A 7,562-nucleotide genomic window follows, 5' to 3' on the forward strand; every position below is an offset into this window, starting at 1 on the left:
AAAATGAATGCACTACAGTCAGGAAAACAGGTTGATAATCAGGAAAGAACACCTTTAAGCCAAATTCTTATCCCAATTCATTCTTCTCCTGATAATTCAATTCATGAAAGACCGGGGGAAGAAGAAGAAGAGTCAGATCTAAGTTTTGAGGAAATTTTCGGTGAGGAGCTAAAAATATTAGGAGAAGCAGATCAGGTTTGTCAAAATAAAGAAACTGTGTTAAACAATTGCTGCTTTGAACTAAATTTTGAAAAACTCTTTCTTGATGAACTAAGATTTTTGGAAAATAAACAACCACCAAATTTTTACAAATCAACCATAAATCTTGGGGTTGAGGAATTTGTTAAAGAAAAATTGGTTGTTAGAGAACAAACATTCACAAATCAAGAATCTAAGTCCAATATGCATGACACCAATAATACCTACCTTCCATTACCACAAAAATCATTGAACACCCCGGAATGCTTAGAATTTCAGCACATTGTTGATTATATCACGTTGAATTTATTTAAAATCCGGGGAAGAATTTTCAACAATAAGGTAGGATTCAATGTAGAACAAGAACTCTTCATGTTGAATATTTCATTCTACATTGATTATTTTGTTTATTTCAGAATAATAAAAAGAATTTATTCTTCTCTTATTTGAGAGTTTCTTGTTCAGTTATTAAAAAAAGAAAAAGAAAAAAAAGAAAAAAAAGGAAAAGAAAAAAAAAGAAAAAGAAAAAAAAAAGAAAAGAAAAAAAGAAAAAGAATAAAATTTTGATTTCATCCTCCTCAGACCAAAGGTAATTGTAGATTTTTATCAGCCGACCAAAATGTAAGTGCTTCACTTCTTATCTGCTTTACTTTATGCATCATAGAGTTTGCATTGAGGACAATGCAAAATTTAGGTGTGGGGGTGGGAATTAGTTATTTTTTTCTCTTTATTTTACATTTTTAGTTACATTTTTGTTTTTTTCCTTTTCTTAAAAAAAATTATAAAAATATCGTCACATGCCAAATTGATTGAGTTATGTAATAATTGAATTATTTGATAAATTTGAAATTTTCTAATCCCTAGTTAGTTATTTACTTAAGTTTACTTTTTATGATAACTCTAAATAAATTTCTTAAGAAATGATTTTCAAAGTAGTATACTTTACTTAAGCCTTAACTTGGACTTTTATTTAAAATAATAAAATTTTTGCATGCTTAACTTAGAGTTGAAAATAATTTTTTCAAAGTGTCTTGATTTACATATTTTCAAAATATACATACATATACAAAAAAAAATTTGCAAAAGAAGAGTGCGAAAAATGAGCACCAAAAAGAAAAAAAAATCTTGAATTCAAGGTGATTTTATCTTATAAAGCCTAAGCTGACCGAGTAATTAAGCCCAAGGAGTATTTCCATACTTAATGACCTAAGCCCATTTGGGTTGGGATCCATTGGCCCAAAACTCGTTAAATGGTCACTTAGAAAGCCCATTAAAGTAGAAAAAAATCACCAAGGAAGAAAGAGTTAAAAAAAAACTAATAAATGTTTTATAGTAGTATATATGGTCTTGTAAAATATTTTAAATCAAGCAACTTGAAAATTATTTAAAACAAAGAGTTAGCATGTTCTTTTCAAAACTTTTAAATTAAATTTCTAAGTTTGGCTTGGTTTTGTATTGCTACAATGAGAAGATTTTCTTAAAAATATACCTTAGAGTTATATATAAAAATGTTTTCTTGAGTGATAACTGGCTCCAATTAGATTATCTAAAAGTTATCAAGTGAATTTAGTTATTTACTGACTTCTTTAATTTGGCAAGTTGACCGAATGATTTCCACATGGGCCTTCAATTTGCTTCACAAATCAAATGAAATAATATGGGCCGGACCTAAAAGATGAATTTGCTGCAGAGTTTTGTTTTCACAAATCAAATGGAAATGCAAACATCAATGGGCCGGCTTGGGCTTGCTTGGACTTTTGATTTTTGAAAATCAATTGATTGAGGACCGGACTAGGCTTTGACAAGCTGCAGACTTGGGATTTAATACAAAATTAGGCCAGACTTCATGAACGAATTGGGACTGTTACGTTGGACTCAGCTTGGACTTCAAAAATCAAATGAAATCAAATGCAAACATATGGGCCGGTTTCATTGGTGATTGCTGCATGGGCCGGACTTGTTAGTTTGAAAATCAATTGGATCTTATGAATTGGACTTGATTTAATTGTGAAATTAAAGCTATGGGCCGGACTTGCAATGTTTATTTTCTCCTTGAAAAATCAAATGAAGATTGGGCTAGGAATTAGTTATTTTTCTCTTATTTTACATTTTTGTTACATTTTTGTTTTGTCCTTTTCTAAAAAATTATAAAATATCGTCACATGCCAAATTGATCGAGTTATGTACATATGAATTATTTGATAAATTTTGAAATTTCTAATCCTAGGTTAGTTCATTTACTTTAAGTTTACTTTTTATTGATAACTCTAAATAATTTCTTAAGAAAGAATGATTTTTCAAGTATATACGTACTTAAGCTTAATTGGAATTTATTTAAAATAATAATTTTTGCAGCTTAACTTAGAGTTGAAAATAATTTTTCAAAGTGTCTTGATTTAATTATTTCAAAATATATATAGTATATATATAATATATATATATATATATATATATAGTTATAATATCTTATAGTGATATATATTATAATTTGCAGAAGCATAGGGAGTGCAGGAAAATGGGGCAAAAAAAAAAAGGAAAAAAAACTTCGTTGAATCCGAGGGGTGATTCTATCTTATTAAGCCTAAGCTGACCGAGTAATTAAGCCCAAGGAGTATTTTCCATTTCATAACCTCAAGCATTTGGGTCTGGGAGTCCGACGTTGGCCCAAATAACTCGTGGTTAAAATGGTCACTTAGAAGTCCGTTAATCAAAACATTCACCAAGAAGAAGAGGTTAAAAAAAATTAAAAAAAAACTAATAATGTTTATATGCTAGTATATGGTCTTAGAAAATATGTTTAAATCGATAGCAACTTTGAAATTTATTTAAAAACAAAGAGTTAGCATGTTCTTTCAAAACTTTTAAATAAATTTCTTAGTATGTCGGTTTGGGTTTCGTATTGCCTACAATGGAGAAATTTGCTTGAATATACCTCGTGTAGAGATGTATTATATTAAAATATTTTTGAGTGAAATTTGGCCAATTAGTAGTCTAAAAGTATCCAGGGTGAATTAGTAATTACTGACTTGCTTAATTTGGAGTTGACGAATTTGTGGGTATTCCGACGTCAAACCCTCACGAGACTACACTGGTGCACGTAGGAACAGGGCCAAGAGGCATGTTGCAACCTAAACCAACCCCTAAGGTCCGTGCGAAAAACACAAGGTCAGAAACCTAGGAAATGCCTTAGTCTGCTCAGTAAGAGGCAGGTAAATTCGATCACCTTATCCTGTTGTCTGTCACACAAAACGGAACATAATTAATATATACAAAAGGATTTTTACTGGAGTGTTTGGTCGGATGCCAGAAAGTGACCATGACTCGATGGTTAGCAGATTTCGATCGAAGATACGTCCAAGGTTAGGCCGAATTATACGTCATAGATACCGTTATGCCCTAACTGGTATGATTGGCTTGTTTACTTGTCTCTAGCCTTATTATTTTGAGTTGCTTAGTTCGTCGTGTGGGCGGTCATTGAATATTTAGTTATGCTTACAATTATGAGACATACTGTATATACATGAGACGTTTCCTTGTTTGCGATTATTGTCGGCCTGCACGTACTACGTGGCTCGTGTTTTGGGCTAAATTGTATGCTTAATCTATAGTATTTGGTAATCCACAGATACTAGTTTATGAAAATGGCTTCTTAGGCTCTAGACACTAAACAATATACTAGATAGGCCTCCACTACATCTAGCTGAGCCCATTGACCCCTCCAGTGGGACCAGTATACCGATAATAATGATTTGGTGTGGAGGGTATTACGTTCTAGTTGCTAGCACTCTTCCGACAACACTCTTGTTAATATAGTTTATTTTTTCCTTTAAACAATTTGCAGCGATGGAGGCAGCTCAAGATGATGAAGAAGCTAATCCATTGAGTACATTTAAAATGTAAAAACCCCTCAAAATCTCCTCTTCGTCTCATCTTTTTGCTGTAGCATGTTTAGAAGCTCATGAAGCAAAAGTCAAAGAGGAACAATGACTTGAAGAGTTGGAAGTGCCAACAAGGCAAATCAAAAAAAATACACCAATGAAGCAGATGATGTGATGGCATGCAAAAAGTGGATGAACCCGGACTTGGATGCAAAATAGACTTTGACCGCGACTTTGATTGCTTCATGGCTGCCTGCGAGTTGGATTCCACCAATGCCGGCTTCAATCTTGCTTGCACAAATCAAATTGAAATAATGATGCGGCCGGACCTAAACGATGAATTGCCGTGGCAGCAGTTTTTGGTGTTGTGCACAAGATCAAAGTGCGAAATGCAACAGTAATGGGCCGGGCATTGTGGCTCTTGCTTGGACTTTTGCTTGATTTTTGGTAGATACATCCATTGATTGAGGAGCCGCCGGACTAGGTGCTGGACCAAGCATGCGCGACTTGCGGAGTATTAATAGCGCAAAATTGTACTAGCAGACTTCTTCTAACTGAACCGAATTGGGACTGCTTACGTTGGCACTCAAGCATGTGGTACATTTCTCAAAAAGTCAAGATGTACCCTCCAAGAACATGCCAAACATATGGGGCGGTTTCATTGTGTGATTGGCTTGCATGGGCGACTGGTTAGTTGAAAATCAAATGATCTTAATGAATTGGAAGCTTGATTTAATTGTGCAAATTAAAACCTATGGGCGACTTACCAATGTTTATTTTCTCCTTGAAAATCAAATAAGTTGGGCGCTAGAGAAGAACAAAACCAAATTCAAAGGTGGAGATTCTTGCTTGCGCTCAAAGACAATCAATGGCTCATATTCATTGAAGATTACTATAAATATGGATTATGAGGGTGAGGGCGTTTAAGCGGTGTGAAAATTTTTGTAACTCTTTTGAGAGCGAGGGCTACTCTTACATTGAGAAGGTCTTCCAAAATTATAACTTTTGTTGTAATTAATAATATTAATTTCTTTCACGCACTTTTAAATTTTTCTTCTTCTTCTCTTGTATTGGATGTATGAAGATGAAAGATGAAGATGGAGAATTATTCTGAAGGTTTGTATTTCTTTTCTTTTATCTTTATTGGTGTATTAGTCAATTGTAGATGTCTATTTTCTATGCTTGTAGTATGATTTGTATTTTTTGTTGAAATAAGCCAAGAGGCCTAGAACCTTCTTGCTAGGATTATTTTATGCTATTATAGTAGTATGATTATTTCCATGCATTTAATTCTTGCAACGTTTTCAGTCACGTGCAGTTTTTGTTGTTTATGATTTCTGTAATTTTTTGCTAGTTAGATTTTAATTTCTTATAACTATTCACCTTGAGGCTAGAACCCTCTTGTGTTTTAGTTTTCTTTATTTGTTTTTTCTCATATTTGTCTGATCGCCTATTCATCGTAAGAATCCTTCTATGCGGAATCACCCATTTCTAAGGAACGATGGGTGCATTCTAGATTACTCATATATCTATAGTTGAACTTTCCTCACCAATCTTTTTAAATTTGTTTTTACATTCTTTATTTCTTAGAATTTTGTTCTTCACTTCTTGATTTTTTTAAAATTTGTTTCTTGATTTTATTCATTTTTCCTTCTCACCTTATTGATCATACTCATTGCTTTTCAATGCCACTCTCACTTACACTTTGTACCTATTTACACACCATTTTCACTATCTCAATCTCTTCACAATCACATTCACTCATCAATCTTCTTTGTCACGCACACAACATAAGACCCAATTTTATATTTTCTCCTACAAAAACACCTTCCTCGTGGGATCGATATCTTAAATACTATAACTTGACACGGTTGTGCACTTGCAACCTTTTTGGTACATGTTTATGCCACATCAGGTAACGAGATCATGTAGCTAGCGATCTGTCTAATCATCCAAGTGACAGGGGCATACAATAGATGGAATTAATACCTAAAAATCTACAACAAGAGACGTAGTACGTCGAGCGAAATAATCCAAACAAGAAAACCCTCATGTATATACCATATGTCTCAAATTATAGATAATTAAATATTAACCCCGATCTATGTATGAAAGAAACACAACTATCCTACATCTCACAGTAATCCATACCTAGCCAAGCAACGAGGTCATGTAACTAGCCATCCTAAAACTCACTGGTCCACATCTCACACAGAGTCAACGCTCATATTACCGGATAACTGACTGTTCACAAATCCTCTACGCGCATCCAATACCGCTACACAAATCGGTCAGAGGACTACACGGAATCCGATTTTGGCCTGGTCTGAACTCAAGCAGAACTCGGGTGACTACACAAATTCACTGACTAAAGTGACTACACGAATTCACTTTAGCCCAACAAACCAACCCCAGTGACTACACGAATTCACTGGCGCGAGCCTGAAAGATACATCAACAGTCTTATCCGATCACATAAACATGGACTTCCCCATCCCAACTCTCTTGTATTTTCTAAGTCAACCATAAACCTCATTGAAAACCTGGGTTCACCGCCTAAACTCAGTCAACACACTCACACATGTCACTAAGTATGTTCATGACGCACTAGGCCACTAAGTCATGAACTACTAAGGTTCTCAAACACAATAAGTAGATAATAATAACACTAATTTCCCGCAACCACATCATGACATGTGGAATATAGTAAAATATTCACAAAACACGAAATGTAATCATGAACAGCAACTACGTAATTCAGAAAATAATTCTTTTTCCAAAATAATTTCTTTTAGAATTATTTTTCATTATAATAATCTAACAGTCTTTAAAAAATCATAACTTTATTTATTTAAATAATCTTTTTATAAAATAAACTCTTTTAAATTATTATTCTAAAATAATCTCTTTTACACAAAGTAAATTCTTTTCTCATTACAATAAATCTAAAATAATCTTTAAATATTCTATTTAATATTACTTCTTCCGAAATAAATTCTTTTAAAATATTTCTCATAACAATAGTTCAGAATAATCCCTTTTACAAAATTATTTTTTCTTTCAACAACATTTTGTAATTAATCATAAACCATTTTTCAATATTTCCACTCATCATATATAGCATCACTGCACAAAATATAACCACCACAGTATTATCAACAAACCCATGCAGATAATATAATATCAGTATAATCTACGCAACTAATTAATCAGATATAAATATTAAAATAACGAAGCAAAGGGAAGCGGGATCTTGCCTCGGTTCGTCGAATGAATCGACGTCGACGTGCGAGACTACGGATCCGTGGGCGGGCAGCGGCGACGGTTGAAGGGAAGGCGATAGCGTGACAGATCTGGGTCGAGGGAGGCGTCAGGGTTGTTGCTAGTCGGAGGAGGATAGGGCACGGCGGGGGTGAGGTGTGTAGGCGTATAAAATTGCTTATAGGTCCCTTAGCACAGCTCGGCACAAACCGACGAACCATCGGG

This window comes from Asparagus officinalis, chromosome 9 (assembly GCF_001876935.1).
Source record: "Asparagus officinalis chromosome 9, Aspof.V1, whole genome shotgun sequence".
In the NCBI taxonomy this organism is placed as follows: Eukaryota; Viridiplantae; Streptophyta; class Magnoliopsida; order Asparagales; family Asparagaceae; genus Asparagus; species Asparagus officinalis.